The following is a 24,037-nucleotide window of genomic DNA, read 5'->3' on the forward strand; positions in this document are numbered from 1 at the left end:
ATAGTTTATGATATGCTTACTCATATTCTTAAAGGTGTCTTAATTACATCTTTCTGGGGTCAGGTCCGTATAGCTCAGAGTTTTACAATTTATATTTTAATGAGATAAGATTAATCAGAGTATAGTCATAATTAAATGTTCTGATGTCCTGGGCCTATATAGGTAGGACTGGGTCATCTAACTAAAATGCAAAAAAAAAAAAAAAAAAAAAAAAAAAGTACTTAGAAAATCTTATTTTAAATTAAACATCTTTATAAAAGCAGAACTAGATCAGCATACATTAAAGCTAGCCACAAGGCAAAAACTATACCAAGAAAAAGATAATAGAAATTTTAAAAAGAAGTATCAGAAGTCTCTTGATATGGTTTGGATCTCTGTCCCCACTAAATAGCCTGTCAAATTGTAATCTCTAATGTTGGAGGTGGGGCCTAGTGGGAGGTGATTGGATCATGGGGGTGGTTTTGGTTTAACACTATCCCCCTTGGTACTGTCATAGTGAAAGAGAGTGATCTCAAAATCTGGTTGTTTAAAAGTGTGTGGCACCTCACCCATCTCTCTTTCCCTCCTGCTCTGGCCTTGTGAAGTGCCAGCTCCCTATTCATCTTCCACCATGATTGTAAGTTTCCTGAGGCCTCCCCAGAAGCCAAGCAGATGCCAACATCATGCTTCCTGTACAGCCTGCAGAACTATGAACCAATTAAACCTCTTTTCTTTATAAATTGTCCAGTCTCTAGTATTTCTTTATAGGAGTACGACAATAAACTAATACACCTCCTATCCTCCAAACTTAAATTCTAAACCTTCAATTTGTTGCACACCTACTCTTAAAGATTGACTAAAGGAAGTTATTTAAACACAAATTAAGTGAAAAAGAACAAATGTTGGCGTATCAGGAAAGAAGAAACAAAGGAAAGACAAGAAATATGGGCACATACGTAAGACTATTATTCATGAGTTTTGTAAATACATTTTTGATTAAAAAAATACTGATACTCAAGACAAAGATTTTTTTTAAATGGGGAAGGTAAGGGACCTAAATACAAGTAATGTGTCTACACTTCATTCAAGGTGGTTAAATGTTAATACCAATAGACTACGATAAGTCACATATGTCTAATGTAATACACAAAACAACCACTATAAAAACTATACACAGATGTGCATTCAACAACACTATAAATCAATTAAGATGAATTTATAAAAAATGTTTAAGTAACCCACTGGAACCCAAGAAAAGCAAAGCAGGAACAAGAAGCAAAGAAAACAAATAATAAAATGGTAGGCCTAAGCACTAATATATTAATAATTATAAGTCAGTGGTCTGAATATACCAATCAACAGAGATTGGAGAGTGAATAAAAACCATGACCCAACTATATGCCATTTATAAGAAATTAACTTCTAATTCAATAACACGGTTAAAAGTAAAAGGATGGAAAAGGATATGCATACAAAAATTAATAATGATAGAAAGGAGTGTCTTTTATGCTCTATTTCCCTTTTAAAACTGAATACTTTTAACAGCACCCAAGTCACACATCATGAATGTTTTGCTGCTTAGAAATTTCTTCCACCAGAAACCCTAAATCATCTCTCTCAAGTTCAAAGTTCCACAAATCTCTAGGGCAGGAGCAAAACGCCACCAGTCTCTGCTAAAACATAACAAAGTCACTTTTGCTCTAGTTCCCAACGATTTTCTCATACTCATCTGAAACTACCTCAACCTGGATTTCATTGTCCATATCATTATCAGTATTTTGCTCAAAGCCATTTAACAAGTCTCTAGGAAATTCCAAAGTTTTTCACATTTTCTGTCTTCTTCTGAGCCTTCTAAACAGTTCCAACCTGTTTGTTACCCAGTTCCAAAGTCGCTTCCATATTTTCTGCTATCTTTCAGCAGTGCCCCACTCTACTGGTACCAGTTTACTGTATTAGTCCATTTTTAAGCTGCTGATAAATACATACCCAAGACTGTGCAATTTACAAAAGAAAGAGGTTTAATCAACTCACCATTCCATATGGCTGGGGAGGCCTCACAATCATGGTGGAAGGTGAAAGCCGTGTCTCACATGGTGGCACACAAGAATAAAAACCAAGTGAAAGGGGTTTTTCCTCATATAACCATAAAATCTCATTAGACTTATTCACTACCATGAGAAAAGTATGGAGGAAACCGCCCCATGATTCAATTATCTCTAATTGGGTCCCTCCCACAACATGAGGAAATTATGAGAGCTACAATTCAAGATGAGATTTCGATGGGAAGACAGCCAAACCATAACAGTGATGGTATTTGAAAGCAGGGCTTTTGGAAGATAATTAGGTTTAGAGGAGGTCATGAGAGTAGGGCACCTATAATGAGAATAGTGTCCTTATAAGAAGAGAAAGAGACCATAGCTCTCTCTCTGCCATGTGAAGACAGTGAGAAGGTAGCAAACTGCACGCCAGTAAGAGGCTCTCACCAGACACCAAATCCACTGCCCCCTTGATCTCAGACTTCTCACCCTCTAGAACCGTGAGAAATAAATGTCGTTTGTTCAATACACCCAGTGTATATTTTGTTATGACAGCTGGAGTTGAATAAGACACCAGCATGCATGCACACACATACACACACACATTGTACTACATGCACATGTGCATAAGCACACATATAATACACAGATAACATACTATACACACATACACACAATTTCATGCATATATACACACCTCACTACATACAAAGCCCATGTACACAAGCCCCTTCCCATCTACCTTCACACACATATCACTCAGCACCATGCCCTTGATCCACATTGATCGGTTATTCTCCGGGTATGTGAGGTCCTTTCTCACCTTTCAGGTCTTGACGCATGCTGTCATCTATACGTGGAATATTTGCCTTTGACCCTCTTTATTTGACTCATTTTTCTTTATCTTTCAGTTCTTATCTTAGATAGCCCTTTATACAGAAAGCCTTCCTGACATCCCCATTCTCCTACCCTAACTGGCTTAGATCCAGGCAAGGCCCTGTTGTTGGCTTGTACAATAGTTCCTGCTGATGTATGGTTCCACTTTCCATAGTTTCAGTTACCTACAGTCAATCACTGTCTGAAAATATTACAATAATATATTTTGAGAGAGTCCACATTTATATAACTTTATTACAGGATATTGTTGTAATTGTTCTAGTTTATTATTAACTGTTAACCACTTACTAGGCCTAATTTATAAATTAAACTTTACCATAGGTATGTATGTATAGAAAAAAAAAACATAGTATTCATGGGGTTTAGTACTAGCCATGGTTTCAGGCATCCATTGGGGGTCTTGGTATATAGCCCCTATGGATAAGGAAAAAGTACTATACATTTTTTGTAACTCCATTCAGTGACATCATGTTGCTTCTTGAAATTGGTGGAAATCTTTACACCATGGAAATTGGCAAACACTATTAATCAGGAGCTTTTTTCTTTTAAAAATTTTTTTGGTAGAGCCAGTAATTAGACTCAGCATACCACTGATTAGACTTTGCATTGTCTTCCCATAGCACCTCGTAATTTCTTTTTATTTATACCTAACAATTATTACCCATATTTGCTCCTTGTCTATATAGCCCATCAGACCATAAGCTCTGTGAGGGCAGATGCTGTGTATCTTGTTTTCTACTGGTACGCCCAGTACCTTGGATAGCTCCCAGCTACACAGACCTCAACAAATATATTTGGATAGATGACTAGATGAATTCTTGCTGTCTCTCTTTTTCTGTTTGGTATCTGACATGGTCAATCTCCTAATTGTGGATCATAAAGCCATGGAAATGTGGTTACAGAACATTTCTGTTCAGGTGGAGCAGCATCTGTGAATGAAGAGCTCAGTCCTTACAGGGTGACATTACCCTTTTATCTCCAGCCAACTTTTAAGGAGATAGAGGATGTGAAGAACTTAGAAAACCATGAGATGAGACTCAAAAGCAAGACTCCAAGAAGCTCTTCCCCCACTTGCTGATGCCTGAACTTACCTTAAAGAGAGACAGATCATTTCTTTCCATGATCAGAGAGAGATATCAAATGTAAATGTCCTGTTAGGAGTGACATGTCTTGTTTAAATCCACAATCCAAGTAAAACATTCCTACAAAATATTTCTTTAAAGTAAACTTTTGGGAGATATAGGGGGAAGCAAAGGAGCCAAGATCTGAAGGATGCCAGTTGCCTAAAATGGGGGAAGGAAAATACAGTAGACAATTTCCAAAAATAGTCACCATCAATTCTACTACCACCCATCAGGTGCATGCCACTCCTTTTGCTCTTCCCATGAGGCAGGGAAGTGCCTTGGAGCTGGACTGGCCTTTACTTGCTTTGACCAATAGAATGTATTCAAAGTGACCCTGTGTCAATTCTGGGCATTTAAGAAGCCTGCAGGCCCTTTCACACTTTCTGGGGAAGCCACTACTAAGAATTTGCTGTGCATCCTTTCAGACCTCTTTTCATTTAATATCATAGATTAAAAGTATAATTGTTTTATGTCATTTTTACTTTTTTAAATTTTTATTTGTACGTATTTAGGAGGTCCAAGTGCAGATTTCTGACATGCATATATTGCATCATGATGAACTCTGGACTTTTAGTGTGCCCATCAACTGAAGAGGAAACGTTTTACCCAATAGGTAAAAGGAGGTAAAATGTTTCAGTCCTCACTCTCCTCCCATCCTTCCACCTTTTGTAATCTTCAATGTCTGTTATTCCATTCTGTATGTCCACGTGTACTTACTGTTTATCTCCCACTTATAAGTGAGAACACATGGTATTTGACCTTGTTTCTGAGTTATTTCACTGAGGATAATGAGCACCAGTTCCATCTACATTGCTGCAAAAGACTGGTTTCTGTTTTATGTCATTTTACAACATAAATTTATGTACTGTATCTATTTTATAATTCTCTTTTTCTTATTTAGTAATAATTATTGGAGATTTAATTCTGTTGATAATATACAGGTGTAATTTATTGCTTTAACTACTGTAATTCTAGTGTATAAATATATCACATTTTATTTAACTACTCCTCCAGTAATGATCATTCATTATTCATAATTTTTTCAGTATTACAGAAATGCTACAGGGAATTATGCAGATCATGACACATCTCCACATATACATATGCAAATGTTTCTCCAGCTGGATCATACAGCATGCACATCTTTAATTTAATAGAAACTGCCAAATTACTCTAAAAAAATAAATGCATCGATTTATTCTTTTACCAGAAGTATATAAGAGTTGTTATTTCCACACAAATTTATAATGCCTCAATATTATTATTTAATATTCGCCTTCATGATGGCTAAATACAGTATCTCATTAATTTAATTTGCATAAAGCTGACTACATATTTAGCAATATATTTACAGCCACTGTTTCATCATTGAAATTGCTTATGTTCTTTGACCGTTTTTTTGTTAGAATGTTATTTACCTCTTTTTTTATATAAATCTGCATTATCAATTTGTTATAGACACTATGCTAATATAAATTTTAAATTACCTAAACTAAGTCTTCTAAGTAAAGAGAGAGCAGTTTAGTCACAGTGAGTAACTGAGATATATATCTGTATCTATATCAACATAGTAAATGTTCATAATAATGAGAAGATGGTAGAATAGAAAACCACTTAAGCAAGACTATCCTGACATAAATTTTTTTTAAAAAATAATTTGTCCTAAGGTGCTTAAAATGATAGCTTAATTTAAGGAAAATTATCTTGCCCAAATAAAGTTATAGTTTAAGAAAAATTGATTTGAGTGTTCTGTCTTTGCTTTCATGTTCTTCCATCAAAAGATAACATTAGTATTCCATAATTTTCATACTTTCTTAGTTCATTTGAAATTTTGATATTTTATAACTTCCTTAATACTAAGTGTGATGATACTGCTCTGCCATGGGAAACGTACACATAGCACAGAAGTATGAAGTGTTATCCTGCAACATGGAGGTTTTTTAAATTTAGCTTTTAGTCATTTTGGGTGACTAGAGAGATTAAAAAATAAAAATAAAAAAGCAGGTCAAGCCAGGCATGGTGGCTTACACCTGTAATCCCAGCACTTTGAAAGGCAAGGTGGGCAGATCACTTGAGCTCAGGAGTTTGAGATCAGCCTGGACAACATAGCAAGACCTCATCTCTACTAAAAATAAAAAATTTTTAAAAATTATCCAGGCATTATGGTGTATGCCAATAGTCCCAGCTACTCAGGAGGCTGAGTGAGGCTGGAGGATTGCTTGAACCCAGGATTTGGAGGCTGCAGTGAGCTATGATCATGCACTGCACTCCAGCCTGGGTGACAGAGAAAGACCCTATCTAAAAAATAATAATAAATAAATAAATAATTTTCCAAACATTCCTTGACTCCTCGAAAAATTTTGTAGGAACATAATCTATCAATCAAACATATTGGTGAATGCCTAAATGTGCCCGCTCACTGTTACAGACATTGCTAGCCTACTGCATCGGCAGTGGCATTTGCTTACCTATTTGGGACACTGTTGCACTCACCTGTCCCTTCAGAAGCCCCAAAGTTTCAAGCTCTCAGCCATCCTTCCTGCTGTGAAAACCTGCTGATAGAATAAGTTCTTACATCACTCATTTATATCTCTGGCTGAATATAAGCCAAATGTTTCCTTCTTCCTGGAGTATTTACATAAAAACCTTCTCTTAAACTGAGATTTAAAGCTCTGATTAATTGTGGAAAGAAACCCACATAACATAAAGTTTACCATCTTACCATTTTTATGCGTACAGTAGTGTTAACTATAAGCACTTGATTGCACAACAAATCTCCAGCACATTTTCATCTTGCAAAACTGAAACTCTGTATCTATTGAACAATTCCCCCTTTCTTCCTTCTATCCCTGGCCCCTGGCAACCACCATTCTACTGTTTGCTTCTATGAATTTGATTACTTTTCATGCCTCATATAAATAGAATCATGCAGTGTGTCTTTTGGTGACTGGCTTATTTCAGTTTGCATAATATCCTCAAGGTTTATCCATGTTGTAGCATATGACAAGATGTCCTTGTTTAAGGCAGAATAACATTCCATTATATGTATGTATACACCACATTGTCTTTATCCATTAACTCATCCTTGCACATTTAGGTCACTTCTACCTCTTGGCTATTGTGAATAATATTACAATGGACATGAATGTGCAAATATGTCTTTGAGATCCTATTTTCAATACTTTTGGGTGTATATGCAGAAGTGGGATTGCCAAGTCATATGGTAATTCTATTTTTAATTTTTTCAGGAAACTTCACACTGTTTTTCATAGTGGCTGCACCATTTTACATTCTGACCAACTAGAATGTTTCTTACCTATTCATACTTTTATATATCCTGGATAATAATTGCCTGTCATATATTACAAATATTTTCTTAAAGCCTGTCTCTGGAATTTTAGCATCTTTTGAAATGTCTTTTTTCATACAGTAGCTTTTTATTTTGATGTAGTCTTATTTATCTTTTTTTTTTTTTTTTTTTTTGAGACGGAGTTTTGCTCTTGTTACCCAGGCTGGAGTGCAATGGCGCGATCTCGGCTCACCGCAACCTCCGCCTCCTGGGTTCAAGCAATTCTCCTGCCTCAGCCTCCCGAGTAGCTGGGACTACAGGCATGTGCCACCATGCCCAGCTAATTTTTTTGTATTTTTAGTAGAGACGGGGTTTCACCATGTTGACCAGGACTGTCTCAATCTCTTGACCTCTTGATCTACCCGTCTCGGCTTCCCAAAGAGCTGGGATTACAGGCGTGAGCCACCGCGCCCGGCCTTATTTATCATTTTTCTACTTTAATTCTTCTTCCAAGCCCACAGAAATAAATATGTTGTTTTAATCTTTAAAAAAATGTAGGACTTTGTCTGTAATTTATTTTTGAATATGGTATCAAGAAAGAACATACCTTTTTTTCCTCATAGGTAATCAGTTGTCCTTTCTCTGACTTGAAAATACCATTTCTGTCATGCAAAACTCTTACATGGAGCAAATTCTTCTTCTACCACATTACCATGGCTTTTACCTCTCAAATCTAAGAGGAAATAACCACAAGATTTTTCCCTATTATTCAGCAAGCAAGTAATTGAATGTTTTGAGTGGACAAAGTTAATCATGGTCACAATTGTGTTGGAGAAATTGTGGAATAAATGGAGAGCACAGAGCTTTACTTTGAAGAGATTGCCATCTACTCATGGAATACAAAGAACACACAGATCATAACTTAATAGCACTAAAGAGTAACAAGGTCAGCAATGTGAAGTGTATATAAACATAGAAGTGCTATGGAAGCCACTCTAAACCAGAGGTGACTTCCTGGGAAAGTGAACCAATCCCTCCCCCCGTCCCTCCCTCCCTTCCTCTCTTTCTTCCTTCCTCTCTTCCTCCCTCCCTTCCTTCCTTTCTTCTTTTCATTTGGTTTTTGAACTGTAACTGTTTATACCATTAGTAACAGGAATTGAATATACCATTTTCCCTCTGGCTTGTCAGCACTGCATCAATATATTTATGCACATAATATGTATATACACACACAAATACACACATGTACACGTATATACATACATATGTACACATATATACATTATACATATATGGGCCTATTTATATATATACATATTTGTTGTTACATATTTATTGTTCTTATTTTAGTAAGTAGCAAATAATAATTTAACATCATTTGGATTCTTATTTCTTGAACCACTAAAGAGTCTGAACGTTTTAAAGCTATATTTGTTTGCTGTTTGTGTTTTCTTTCTGTGAATTATTATGACTGCTGTGTCTTTATTTATTGAGACTCAGATTTCAATCCTTCACCAGATAAGTTTTGCACAGTTCCCAAACTGATTTCATTATCTCCCCAATTCCCAATTTTTTCCAGTGAGATTATTTATATCTAATTTTACTATATCAGCTAAATGTTGGTCTCCACCCAGATCTCTCCCTACCACATGGATTTTGCCAGAATTGTTTTTGACAGTTTCAGGCAATTTTGACACTTGTCACTCATACTTACCTGTATATATTCTTTTTCAAAATTGTTTCAATTTTTATTTTAGACTCAGAGTATACATGTACATGTTTGTTACATGGGTATTTTGTATGACACAGTTTGTGGTACAAATGATCCCAACACCCAGGTAGTCAGCATAGTACCTGATAGGTAGTTTTTCAGCCTTTTCTCCTTGTCCTTCGCTTCCTTCTAGTAGTCCCCAGTGTCTATTGTTCCCATCTTTATGTCCATGAATAATCAATATTTAGCTCCCACCTGTGAGAACACGATGTATTTGGTTTTCTGTTCCTGGGTTAATTTGCTTAAGATTATAGCCTTCAGTTATATCCATATTGCTGGAAAGGACATGATTTTCTTCCTTCTTGTGGCTATGTAGTATTCCATGGTGCATATGTACCACATTTTTTAAGGCCATTTGACTTTTATTTTTATATTTTAGAAGAATGGAAACAAAATAGCCTATTATTGTGGATTACCTTAAGAGTATTCTCATAGGTAGATGAAAGAATTGGCCTAGCAGATAGGGTTAATTATATTCACCCAATAAATGTTAGACAAACTCTAACAAATGCAATTTTAGTTGCAGTATAATTTACGCCAACCTGTTCTTTTTTAAAACTTTTATTTTAGGTTCAGGGGTACATGAGCAGGTTTGTTATATAGGTAAACTCCTGTGATGTGCAGGAGAGGTTGTTGTACAGATTATTTCATCACCCAGTTACTAAGTTCAGTACCCGACAGTTATCTTTTCTGCTCTTCTCCCTCCTCCCACCCTTCACCCTCAAATAGACCCCAGTGTCTGTTGTTTCCTTCTTTCGAGAGGAAAATATATAGCAATAAGTGCCCACATGAGAAGCAAGGAGAGATCTAAAATTGACACCCTATCATCAAAATTGAAAGAGCTAGAGGAGCAAGATAAAAAAAAAAACTCAAAACCTAGCAGAAGACAAGAAATAACTAAGATCAGAACAGAACTGAAGGAGATAGAGACACAAAAAACCCTTCAAAAAATCAATAAATCCAGGAGCTGGTTTTTTTGAAAAGATTAACAAAATAGACAGACTGCTAGCCAGATTAATAAAAAAGAAAAGAGAGAATAACCAAATAGATGTAACAAAAAAAGATAAAGGGGATATCACCACAGATCCCACAGAAATACAAACCATCATCAGAGATTATTACAAACAACTCTATGCACATAAACTAGAAAACCTGGAAGAAATGGATAAATTCCTGGACAGTAGCCTCCTCCCAAGCCTAAACCAGGAAGAAGTCGAAACCCTGAATAGACCAATAACAAGGTCTGAAGTCGAGGCAGCAATTAAGAGCCTACCACCCAAAAAAAGCCCAGGTCCAGATGGGTTCACAGCCGAATTCTACCAGACATACAAAGAGGAGCTGGTACCATTTCTTCTGAAACTATTCCAAATTATCCAAAAGAGGGAATCCTTCCCAAATCATTTTACGAGACCAACATCATCCTGATACCAAAACCTGGCAGAGACTCAACAAGAAAAGAAAATTACGGGCCAATATCCATGATGAACATAGATGCAAAAATCTTCAATAAAATACTGGCAAGCCGATTGCAACAGCACATCAAAAAGCTTATCCACCATGATCAAGTAGGATTCATCCCAGGGATGCAAGGCTGGTTCAATATATGCAAGTCTATAAACATAATTCACCACATAAACAGAACCAAAGACAAAAACCACATGATTATCTCAATTGATGCAGAGAAGGCCTTTGACAAAATTCAACAGCCTTTATGCTAAAAACCCTCAATAAACTAGGTATTGACGGAACATATCTCAAAATAATAAAAGCTATTTATGACAAACCAACAGCCAATATCATACTGAATGGGCAAAAACTGGAAACATTCCCTTTGAAATCTGGCACTAGACAAGGATGCCCTCTCTCATCACTCCTATTCAATATAGTACTGTATTCACAAATTCTTACATAGTTCCCACTTTTAAGTGAGAACATGTGGTATTTGGTGTTCTGTTCCTTCATTAGTTTGTTAAGGATAATAGGCTCCAGATCCATCTATGTTCCCACAAAAGACATGATCTCATTCTTTTTTTTCATGACTGCATAGTATTCCATGGTGTATGTGTACCACATTTTCATTGTGCAGTCTCTCATTGATTAGCATTCAGGCTGATTCCATGTCTTTGCTATTGTGAATAGTGTTACGGTGAATATTTTCATCTATGTGTTTTTATGGTAGAATGATTTCTATTACTTTGGGTATATGTCCAATAATGGAATTGCTGGGTCGAATGGTGGTTCTTCTTTTAGCTCTTTGAGGAATTGCCACACTGCTTTCCACAATGGTTGAACTAATTTACGCTCCCCAAAACAGTATATAAGTGTTCCCTTTTCCTCACAACTTCACCAGTATCTGCTATTTTTTTTTTTTTTTGACTTTTTAATAGGAACCAATCTGGCTGGCGTGAGATGATTTTGATGTGCGTTTCTGTAATGATCAATGATATTGAGCTTTTTTCATATATTTGGCCACATATATGTCTTCATTTGAGAAGTGTCTATTCATATCCTTTGCCAACTTTTGAATGGGTTGTTCTTCTCTTGTACATTGTTTAAGTTCCTTATAGATGCTGTATATTAGACTTTTGTCAGATGCATAGTTAGTATATTCTCCCATCTGTAGGTTGTCTGTTTACTTGGTTGATAGTTTTTTTTGCTGTACTGATGTTCAAGTTTAATTAGAGCCCATCTGTTCATTTTTGCTCTTGTTGCTATATCTTTTGGCATCTTTGTCATGAAATCATTGCCCATTCCTATGTCCAGTATGGTATTGCCTAGGTTGTCTTACAGGGTTTTTATACTTTTGGGCTGTGCATTTAAGTCTTTAATCCATCTTGAGTTTTTTCTATACGATGTAAAGGAAGGGTCTGGTTTCACTCTTCTGCACATGGCTAGCTAGTTGTCCCAGCACCATTTATTGAACAGGGAATCTTTTCCCCATTGCTTGTTTTTGTCAGCATTGTTGAAGATCAGATGGTTGTAGGGATGCAGCCTTACTTCTGGGTTCTCTATTCTATTCCATTGGTCTACGTACCTCTTTTTGTAGCAGTACCATGCTATATTAGTTACTATAGCCCTGTGGTACAGTTTGAAGTTGAATAACATGATGCCTCCAGCTTCGTTCTTTTTGATTTGAATTCCCTTGGCTATTCAGAGCTTTGGGGCTGAGACTGGGGGGCTTTCTAATATAGAATCATGTCATCTGCAAACAGGAATAGTTTGATTTCCTATTTGGATGCCCTTTATTTTTCTCTTGTCTGAATTCTCTGGCAAGGACTTCCAACACTAATTTGAATAGGAGTAGTGAGAGAAGGCAACCTTGTCTTTTGCTGGTTTTCAAGGGGAATGCTTTCAGCTTTTGTTCATTCAGTATGATGTTGGCTGTGGATTTGTTTTGAGGTATGTTCCTTCAATATTTAGTTTATTGAAAGTTTTTAACATGAAGGGATGTTGAATTTTATCAGAAGCCTTTTCTGCATCTATTGAGAAAATCGTGTGGTTTTTGTCTTTAGTTCTGTTTATGTGATGAATGACCTTTATTGATTTGCATATGTTGAACCAACCTTGCATCCTGGGAATGAAGCCTACTTGATTGTGATATTTTGATTCAGGTATTTTGTCGAGGATTTTTGCATCAAAGTTAATCTGGGATATTGGCCTAAAGTTTTTTTTTTATTGTCTGTGCCAAGTTTTGGTATCAGGTTAACCCTGGCCTCACAGAATGAGTTGTGGGGGAGTGCCTCCCCCTCAATTTTTTGGGAATAGTTTCAATAGGAATGGTACCAGCTCTTCTTTGAACACCTGGTGGAATTTGGCTGTGAATCTATCTGGTCCTGGGCACTTATTTTGGTTGGTAGGCTATTTATTACTGATTCAATTTCAGAGCTCATTATTGGTCTGTTCAGGAAATGAATTTCTTCCTTGTTCATTTGTGAGGGTATATGTGTCCAGGAATTTACCCATCTCTTCTAGGTTTTCTAGTTTGTGTGCATAGGCACATTTTCTTTATCCAATCCACTGCTGATGAGCACCTAGGCTGACTCCATGTCTTTACTATTGTAAATATTACTGCAAAGAACATATGAATGTGTGTGTCTTTTTGGTAGAATTATTTCTTTTTCTTTGGGTATGTACCCAGTAATAGAATTACTGGGTTGAATGGTAGTTCTGCTTTAAGTTCTTTGAGAAATCTCCAAACTACTTTTCACAGTGGCTGAACTAATTTACATTCATGCCAACAGTGCGCTCCAGCCTGAGCAACAGAGCAAGACTCCAACTAAAAAAAAAAAAAAATCTCTTGTAAGGTTGGTTTATTGGTTAAAAAATTCCCTTAGCATTTACTTATCTGGAAAAGATTTTATTTCTTTTTGCTTACAAAGCTTAGATTGATGGAATGTAAAATTCATAAATTCATGGGTGGAATTACTTTAAGAAGGTTGAAAATAGGTCCCCAATCTTTCCTAGCTTATAAGGTTTCTGTCGAGAAGTCTAGTGTTAGCCTGATGGAGTTTCCCTTCAAAAGTGATTTGCCCATTTTTCTCTAGCTGTCTTTAATACGTTTTTCTTTACTATTGACCTCAGACAGTCTGGTGACCATATGCCTTGGTTATGTTCATTTTGTAGAGTATCTAGCAAGTGTTCTCTGGATTTCTTGTATCTGGATGTTTACTTCTTTTCAAGAATAGGGATATTTTCTAAAATTATTCCCTCAAAGATGTATTCCATGTTGTTTACTTTTTCTCCATCTTTCTCAGGAATGTCAACAATTCACACATCTGGTCACTTTACATAATTTTATATTACTTGAAGATTTTGCTCATTAATTTCTTAAAATTTTTGTCTGTGTTATTTTGAAAGATCAATCTTAAACTTTGAAATTATTTCTTCTGCTTGGTCCAGTTTGTTAATAAAGCTTTCAGTTGTATTTTGAAATTCCTTAAGTGAGTTTTTCAATTCCAGAAGCTCTGACTGATTTCTTTTTAAGATGTTTGTCTTTTTTTCATTTCCTGGATTGTTTTAGAAGTTTCTTTGTGTTTTCAACTTTGTCTTGGATCTTGTTGAGCTTCCTTGCAATCCTTGCTTTGAATTTTTTATCTGTCATTTCTGAGTTTCTATTTTGGTTATGGACCATTGCTGGAAAGTTAATGTGATCCTTGGTGGTGTTGCAACATTCAGATTTTTTGTGAGCCTAGAATTCTTACACGGGTTTCTTGTCATCTGGAGATGCTGGCACTTCTAATTTTTGTAATTATTTTCATGTGTACATGATGTTTTTTCTTTCTTTTTTTCCCAATTCCCTAGGAGGTGTAACTGTAGACAATTCTGAATACGGTCTTTGGGCTTTATTTCTATAGCTCTATGAACCTCTATTAGCAGGTTTTATATTGGGCTGTGCAATTGACCTAGAAGCCATAGATGATTCTTATAGGTTAGAGCTGGCTGCAGCCAACAGGGTTGGGTATATACTTGATCCTTGTTTATTAGAAGAAGTTCTCTGTTACCTCAGGCAATGGGCTGATCCTGGAGTGCACAGTGGTCTGAGCACCCTGCTCAGCCCAGGAATGGGGGCCAGATGGATGGAGCTGAACCAGACAGAACCATCTACAGGTCCCCTGATGGTAGGCACAAACACTAGTCCTGAAGGAGAATCCAGTGGTGGCCACCAAGCACCAAGAGATATGTCTAGGCACAAAGCTAGGAAATCTCCTTGGCCCCAATTTCTTTGCATGGGAAGTGGAGGTGGCCTAAACTTAAAATCCAGGAGAATGGTACTTCAGATGCCTGGAGATCTTTCTGGGCATGAAGTGTAGGGGGTTCCCACTGCACCAAATTATCTGCACAGGAAGAGTGGGGTGCCTCAGGCTGTTAACTGGATAAACAGATGCCCTGAATGCCTGGAGATCTGCCTAGGTGTGGAGTCAGGATGGTCATGCTTCACCACAGTCATTTTTCATCTAGACACTGTCATGGGGGTTGTTTGCCCATATTCTTCTTGCTAAGATACAGGATATCCTTCATGATTCCAGTGGATTACAATTTTTTTTTCCTGAATAAAAGAGTTGATATTTACACACTATTTTGCTGTTTCTATGTGGCTGAAAAATGCTAAAAACCTCTAATCCATCTTCGAAAAAAATAAAAAATCTTGAGTGATGCGAAGAAAGATGCAGCTTGACTGAGAAGTGTAAGTCTGGGAAGTGGTGAGGAAAGATAGGAATAGAGGGAATTTGTACATATATCTAAATAGAGGTAATAACCAGTAAGAAAAAATTTTTAGATGAGCAGATTTGATTGACTAGAAAAGAGAATGGGTAGGGCAGAGGCTACACACAAGGACTATAAACTGAAGTAGCATGAATTAAAATACTGACTCTGCCATTTACTGCCTTTGTAACTTTGGAAAACTTTCCTAAATTATCTACGCCTCAAATTCTTCAACTGTTAAGTTCTAGGTAACAATACTTTTTGTAGATTACTGAGTCAATGCATGTGAAGTACTCAGCACGGTGTCTAGCACCTGCTAAACATATTGAAAAACAATGCTTACTGTGATGGTTAATCCTGAGTGTCAACTTGATTGGATTGAAGAATGCTAAGTATTGATCCCGGTGTGTCTTTGAGGGTATTGCCAAAGGAGATTAACATTTGAGTCAGTGGGCTGGGAAAGGCAGACTCACCCTTAATTTGCGTGGGCACCATGTAATCAGCTGTTAGCATGGCCAGAATATAATGCAGGCAGAAAAACATGTAACCTCCCAACCCACATCTTTCTCCCATGCTGGGTGGTTCCTACCCTTGAACATCAGACTCCAAGTTCTTCAGCTTTGGGACTCAGACTGGCTTCCTTGCTCCTCAGCTTGAAGATGACCTATTTTGGGACCTTGTGATCATGTGAATTAATACTACTTAATAAACTCCTACATATAGGAGTTTATAAATACTATTAATTCTGTCCCTCTAGAGAGCCCTGAATAATACAGATATTGGTACCAAGAGTGGTTCTACAGTAAGAGAATATTAAGAATGGAGATTGTTATTGGTTTTGGGGTTTCTGGAGTTGGCTGCTTAATCTGGTTGGACCCAAAAATGCTAAGGACACTACTTCCAACAGTATGGAGAACACTGATAGTCCTTAGTATAAACTGTTTAGAGGGTTATGCAAAATAAATGCATTTGACATGCCTGATTCACCGCTCATGAGAGGCAAGGAGTTTAGTTACTTTATACAAAATACTTTTGACTATATGTGGAGAACCAAGGAACATAATGAAAAATAAAAGTTGGTTGGTTTTTCTTAAGTTCACTGGACAAAGTGATGAAAGAAAATCATAAACTTGGAGATTCTAACTCCTGGCTTCAGAAGCAGATACTTGAGATATGAGTCTCAAATATGCTAAGATTGCCCTGAGTGAGAATCTTATCTCCTGTAGAGAAAGAGAAAAAATTGTAGGAAAACAGACACAAGCTGTGATCATGCGAGCGGCTGATCAGCAATGAAAGGTGCATGCACAGCCTCACCAGGTATCTACTGTTAAAATGAGGGCATTGATTGGAAAAGAATGGGACCCTGAAACTTAGAATGGGAATGTGTGAGAGGACACTGATGAAGCTGGGGACAGTGAGCTTGTAAATTCCGATGAAGCTTTTTTGCCAGAAGAAACAGCTTCCCAATCCCCAGTAGTAGCAACATTCCCTCCCTGGCCCATGCTACCATCAGCCTTTCCACCTTTGTCTGAGATGAACCCTGCACTGCCTGAGACAACAGTGATGGTCTCCCCGTGGCAGTTGCCAGGCAAGATAATGTTTGTTCTCCTCAGGAGCCACGACAACACCCCTGTTTGCTTCTAGACCTATAACTAGACTAAAGTCCCAGCAGGTCCCTAGAGGTGAGGTTTAGAGTCTGATCCATGAGGAGATGTGCTACACTAAAAAAAATATTGCTTGAGTTTTCTTACTTATATAAGCAGAAATCTGGAGAACAGGCATGGGAATGGATATTAAGGCTATCGGATAATGGTGGAAGAAACATAGAGTTGGATCAGGCTGAATATATTGATTTGGGCTCGAGGCTCATTAAGTAGGGACTCTGCATTTAACATTGCAGCTTGGGGAGTTAAAAGAGGTTCTAATAGTTTATTTTCTTGGCTAGCTGAAATACGGATTAAAAGATGGACCCCTGTGAGCGAGTTAGAGATGCCTAATCTCCCTTGGTTTAATGTAGAGGAAGGAATTCAAAGGCTTAGGGAGATTGGGATGGTGGAGGGGATTAGTCACTTTAGACCTACTCGTCCCAGCTGAGAGGGTCCAGAAGATGTACTCTTAACCAATGCCTTGTGAAAGCAGCACCTGCATCTTTGAAGAGCCCTGTAATTGCTCTTCTCTGTATGTCAGACAGTGGGAACCACAGTCACTCAATTATAAAATTTAAATACAATGGGAATAATTGAATCCTGAGGTGGCAGGAGCCAAGAGGTGGCACTCAGTCATCAAAGGCAAAGTGGGAGTAATGGACAGCAGAGGCAAAGCAGCGATCAGAATAGTCTGACTGGTGTAGAGCTCTGGTTTGGCTAATTACTTAGAAGTGAAATTGATAGGAAGACTACTGCATTGCTACTTAATTTATATAAGCAGAAAGCTTCTAGGTTTAATGGACAAAAGACTAATTTGAATTATAAAAACAGAGCATCACGGCCTTTCAATCCATTTTCAGACTTGAGCCAGCTTACAGACCCAGAACCCTTTGAATGAAGGGGAGGACAGGTCCCCTTGAGGAAGGACTTTGCAACATTACTGACAATTTATACAGTGAATTTTTCTCCCATCCTTCCACAAGGCGACCTCTGGCCTTTTTCCAGGGTAACTGTACACTGGGGAAAGGGATTTTAATAATCAAATAGATAGGATGACCTGTTCTGTGGATACCACTCAGCCATTTCCCCCAGTCACCCGTGTAATCACCCAATGGGCCCATGAAAAAAGTGGCCATGGTGGCAGGGGTGGATGGTATGCATGGGTTCAGCAACATGGACTTCCACTCATCAAGGCTGACTTGGCTATGGCCACTGTTGAGTGCCCAATTTGCCAGCAGCAGAGACCAACACGGAGCCCTCAATATGACACAATTCCTTGGGGGTGGTCAGCCAGCTACCTGGTGGCAGGTGGATTACAGTGGACCTCTTTGATCATGGAAAGCGCAGATGTTTCTCCTCATTGGAATAGACAGTTAATCTGGATATGGATTTGCCTGTTCTGCATCCAATGCTTCTACCAAGACTACCATCCATGGACTCAGAAGTGTGGCAGTGGGCTCATACTCATGGAATTTACTGGTCCTACCATGTCCTCTATCATTCATTGTTTTTCTCATTTTATTAAATTGTTTCTCTATATTTTCTTGAAGTTTCACCATCTTTATCCAATCTTCCAGGTGAATTCTAAGGTGGCTGCCTGTGTCATATCCCACTTCTAAGAAAATCAGTCCTATCCATGACTTATTATATCATAAGACCCTTCTTTTACGGAGCCTTGCCTAATTGGGTCAGGGGTGGGCATTTGATAGTTTTAGCCAATCAGACGAACACTTTGGGTATTAAGATTGAAGGATCAGAGAAGGAATTAACTAGCTTTGTGGAGCACAATGGAACAAACAGTCAAGGAGAATCATTTATTAAAAGCAACATTTTTGATGTCCATTTGTGAGTGGATGAATAAAGGGAAGTCAATTTGTAAGGAGAGAAACAAAATAGAGCAAGTACCTTCAGGAAGATAAAGATGTGAGTCTCTCTCATCCAGGAAATAGATAGAATAAGCTTATTTACTTTCAAGTATCTCCATGCCTGGCTTTCATTTTGCATGTGTGTTTAACAAGATACTATGTATAAAGTTTCTTATCTGTGTCTACCATATACACATGCCATATACATCTACCAAGAAAAGTTTCTTTCCTAGTGCTCTCTTGTACTTCCTTGTTCTCTCTTTCTCACTTTCCTTTTTTACTCTTTGTATCTGAAACTCTCTCTCTTTCTTTGATTTCCTCTTGCTTCCTTTGTCTTTCTAGCACTCTGTCCCTCCTTCTCTTTTATTCTTTCTTTGATAATCTCTATTTCTCTCTCTGTCTTTTCTTTACAATTCTCTTTCAGCTTCAATTTCTCTAGATTGAACAATCCCATTACTGGTGAAAGAAAGAAGATCAATGTGTCAAAGAGACATCCGGACTATCATGTTTATTACAGCATTATTCTGAATAACCAAAATGTGAAATGAACCTAAATGTCTATCAGTGGATGAATGGATAAAGAAAATGTGGCATATACTCTAAATGAAATACTATTCAGCCTTAGAAAAGAAGGAAATTTTGTCATCTGTGGCAAGATGGATGAATCTGGAGGACACTATGCTAAATAAAATAAACCTGACATAGAAAGACGAATACTACATGATCTCATCATTTTGTGGAATCTAAAATAGTAGAATTCATAGAAGCAGGAAGTCAAATAGTGGTTAACAAAGCCTATGGCTTGAATGGGGAGAGAGAAGATGTTGATCAAAGAGTACAAAGTTTCAGTCAGACAGAAGGAATAAGTTTTTGAGATCTATCACACAGCATGGTAACTATAGTTAATAATATTGTATTGTATATTTCAATATTTCTAAGAGTAAATTACAAATACTCTCATCACAACAATGGTAAGTACATGAGGTGGTAGATATGTTAATTAGTTGGATTTAATTATTCTACATTGTATGCATGTATCATAACATCATATTTTACCCCATAAATATGTACAATTTGTCAATAAAAATATTTAGACAGGAGGAATACAATTTGTGCCTCATAAATATATGCAATTATAATTTGCTAATTTACAATAAATATTTAAAAAATGAATAGAATTCTATATACAATTTAAAAAATTATTTTTTTAAAAAAGAAGAACTTTTCTAATAATAAGTTACTTTCAGAACTGTGCTAAGTATTTGAGAGACAGAAGGAAAGTGAAGGACAGATTTCGTTCTCATGGGAAGGGGAAAGAAAACGAACAGTTTTTGAGTGACTCCTACGCGGCAAGCAATTTCACTTTCATATTTTCCTCATAACACTGAGAGGTACTTACTACTACTTTCCTTTCTGTGTAAAAGAAAACTAAATTTCAAAAACAGCAAAAATTATACAACTCATCAGCAGTGAAATCAGGACCCTGACATAGAGTTATTTTACACTGAACACTATGACTTTCCTACTTAACATGCTGAAGTCTAGGCAGAAGTCCGAGGTGTGGTGGGGAGTGGCTGCATGGGAGAGAGGAGGAATTAGAAGTCCTAACACAAATTAATCTGAAATTAGAAAAATTAGAGATACAGTTAGAATATGACAAATGGAAGCACATTGCAAGAGCTATCATCTGAACCTTGGGCAAACTACTTGGGATTAGCATAGTTGTTGAGTTGCTATGTCTTAAAGTTCAAAATGGATAAACTTGTTGCTTTCTCTAAATTTCATAGAATAAGAGAAAGAACGAACTTTAGAAGCACTGGAAAACCAGAAAGTTGTGCTATTAGGAGACAGAATATTAAGGCATTCCTCTAAGATATAAAACAGATGGTCTTGGGTATTGGCAGAACCTAACAGAATGGGGAAATCCATTTTCTAAGCAGTTAGGTACAGCATTTACTCCCAGTCTAAGGTCTGAGAATACCTCTGCAAATAATAGAGTTTAATTCTAGGAATGCCCAGCATGAGCCCTGGGGCTGAAGGGAGAAGTAAGGTAAAGCTTCAAGTCGCTTCTGGCTTCACTGTGGACAGGGAACCCCTAATTCAGAAGATGAGCTTCTCTGGCCTTCAGAGAAGCCCACCAGTGACACAGACCCACTCACTAACAAGAGATCCTGGCTCTGACATTTGAGAAAAAATGAAAGCAAGCCAATAAATCACATAAATAGAGGAATTATCCTCAAGGAAAGCACAGTTAATGCAAGAAACTAAATAAATCCTAACAATTAATCACATACATGTTTTCTGGGAGTTCAAGAAAATTGCATTCATTAAATGAGAAAGAAATAGTATGAAATTTAAGCCTGAGAACTCTAAATAATTCTTGGAAGTTAAAACTCTGGTTGCTAAGATAAAATCTCAGTACAGGACTGAATTGAAAAACAGAGAGGGCTAAAGGCATATTTAGCCACCTGGAAGCGTACTCTTAAGGACTATTCCAAGAACATCATCCAAAAAAAAAAAAAAAGGAAAAATGAAAGCTATGAGAGAAAAGAAAAATGAAGCTTTATCCAGAGATCCAATATTTACCTAGTAAAATGAGAGTGTGGAAGGGAAAATAAAATCAAATAAATAATGGAAGAGCTTTCCATTTGCTAAAGAAAAAGTGTGTTTTCAGATCAAAAGGGCCCACCATGTGCTTCACGCTTCATGTAAATATGAAGAAACATACTTTAGTGATTTTTATGAATTTCAAGTATAAAAATAAGATGATACAACCTTTCAAAGAGGGGGAGGGGTAAGAGGAACATTACTAAGGACTTAGAATAAATCTGGCACCAGACTGCTGCTCAGCAAGAGGAGAAGCTAGAAAACCCTGAAGAAACAGCCAAGATATTCTGAAGGAAAGGGATTTGGAAACTCTACAAGCTGAAGCAAGTCTGAAGGCAAAATGCAGATCATTCCAACATGCAAGCAATGTAGAAGTTTTGCCACCCACATATCCTCCTTCTGAAAATATTAGTCAAATAAAAGTGTAACCCAAGAAAAAGTGGGACATGGGATACAAAAAATAGAGAATAAGTAATTAGTAAAGTATGTAATTAAGACAAATACCTCCTCACGGTGCAGCTGTAACATGTATTGTAATCGTTGAGCAAAGATTCTTAAAACAGAAAATATAATTTTAAAACAATTTTGAACAATAAATTTTCAAGGAGGAAGAGGAGCAGCAGCAGCATCTAAAAGACAAAGCAGAGGGAGATGGGAGATGGGAGAGGAGTGAGATGGTGCCAGCGGTCTGGTCTTGTATAGTTCAGGGGAAAGCTTCAGGGAGGGTGCAGTGCTCAGGGTGGTACAGATTAGTGAGAAGAGACTCCCTCTCCCCTCTCCCTCCACCCTTGTCACTAAGATTCAATTAAGTCCCCAATTCAATTAGCAGAAATCACAACCACTTCTCAGAACTCATAACTACTGGAACTCTATCGGGTAAGAGCAGGTGTTCCATATCCTAGTGTGACATTTTCCTGACTCTTATTTGTTTATAAATAAGTTATCCATAAGATGACTCATCCAAAACTGGACATGCTTGAGAGTGAATGGGGCTATTAACTGCATGGATGCAGAGACAATATGCACAAACCAGGACTGTCCCAGAAAATGGGGCTAAATGGTCATCCTATTAGGCAGTCATCTGCCAGTCATGCTGACTGCACTGGATGGAGCCCTGCCAGGTCTGAGAAAACAGTTGAATCCTTGCATGGCCACAAATCATTTGTAGGTTTTCATCACCATCGCTGCAGGACTTACTTTACAATATACGTACATCTGTGTAAGGCATCGTTTGCAAACATTAGGATTTGTTGGTTTTTAAATCAAGTTTCTGCTAATAGTCATTCATACCAATTTTCCATCCTGCTTACTCCTGAAGTGGTTAAATATAACAAACAAGGTGCCAAGTCTGAGGTCTATTGCAACCTTTGTTTAAAATGGTCACTTCCTCACATTCAAAAGCTGAGAGGCAGAGGTTGTAAAACCCTCCTTTGAAGGGACCAAAGAGATAAAATGGCCATCTCAGAGCCTGAGAGCTCTGCACACCTTGTCCACATCAGCCAATCACAGCTGAAGAAAACATAAGGAAGCATGAGCAGACAAAAAGACCCTAAAACAGCCTTATTAAACCCAACTGTGCTTGAAATTCAGTAAAAGAAAGCAACTAATAGCTGTGAAGACCACAAGGGAGTCAGACTCAGGGTTTTCCGCCCATAAACCCTGTCCCTGCCCACTACCAGTCTTAAATGAAAGCACAGCCAACAAGCTTTCCAATCTATGGGCTTCGCAGAACGTTCCTTGAACACTGCCTCTGGCATGTCCTCTCAGACTTACAAGTGCCTGTTTTCTGCCAATGTGCCTCTGCGCTCTTGCTGTCTTCAAGGTCTTTTTAAAAAACCACATTTAGGTAATGATTAAAATTGTCCCAAATACAAATATATACGTGATGAGTAGGTGTGCAGTTTTCTTTCAATTATTCTTTTGTTTTTCTGGAAAACCACTATCCAATCTTGTTAAGTAGAAGTACAGGTAAGTGTGAAACCAGGTGTCACAAAAAATGAAAAACTGAGCTTCTAAAAAACAGAGTTATGTTTATTTATAGTGTTGAGATCTAATTACATAATATTCGACCTAATGTGAAGCATCAAATTATTCCCCTATAATATGTTAGCTGCAGCATTAATGAGGTTTAGTATCTCAGTCTTGGTAACTCTGAAATCAGTCTCTCATGTTTTTCACTGAAAAGCAACATTTAGTATAAAATAGGTCTATCTTGGATGCCATCCAAAATGTTTAATTCCTAACATTCTAAAAGAAAAATGCTATAAGGTAAGACAGGCTCCAGAGTATGCCTAAAGTACATCCATTTAAAATAAATAAATAAGTGAATATCTGAACACTGCTTACTATGTGCCTGGATGTATTTTAAGTGCTTTACAAATACTAGATGTTTATAGTGAAGTCAAAAGGCTTTACTCTAGGAAAAGAATAATATCAGATGTGGGCTTTTGTTTTTGTTTTGTTTTGTTTTGAGATGGAGTCTTGCTCTGTCACTCAGACTGGAGTGCAATGGTGCAATCTTGGCTCACTGCAACCTCTTCCTCCTGGGTTCAAGTGATTCTCTTGCCTCAGCCTCTTAAGTAGCTGGGATTACAAGTGTCCACCACCATGCCCAGCTAA

This window comes from Aotus nancymaae, unplaced genomic scaffold, assembly GCF_030222135.1.
Source record: "Aotus nancymaae isolate 86718 unplaced genomic scaffold, 86718_ANA_hifiasm-v0.15.2.pri h1tg000092l, whole genome shotgun sequence".
Lineage (NCBI taxonomy): Eukaryota > Metazoa > Chordata > Mammalia > Primates > Aotidae > Aotus > Aotus nancymaae.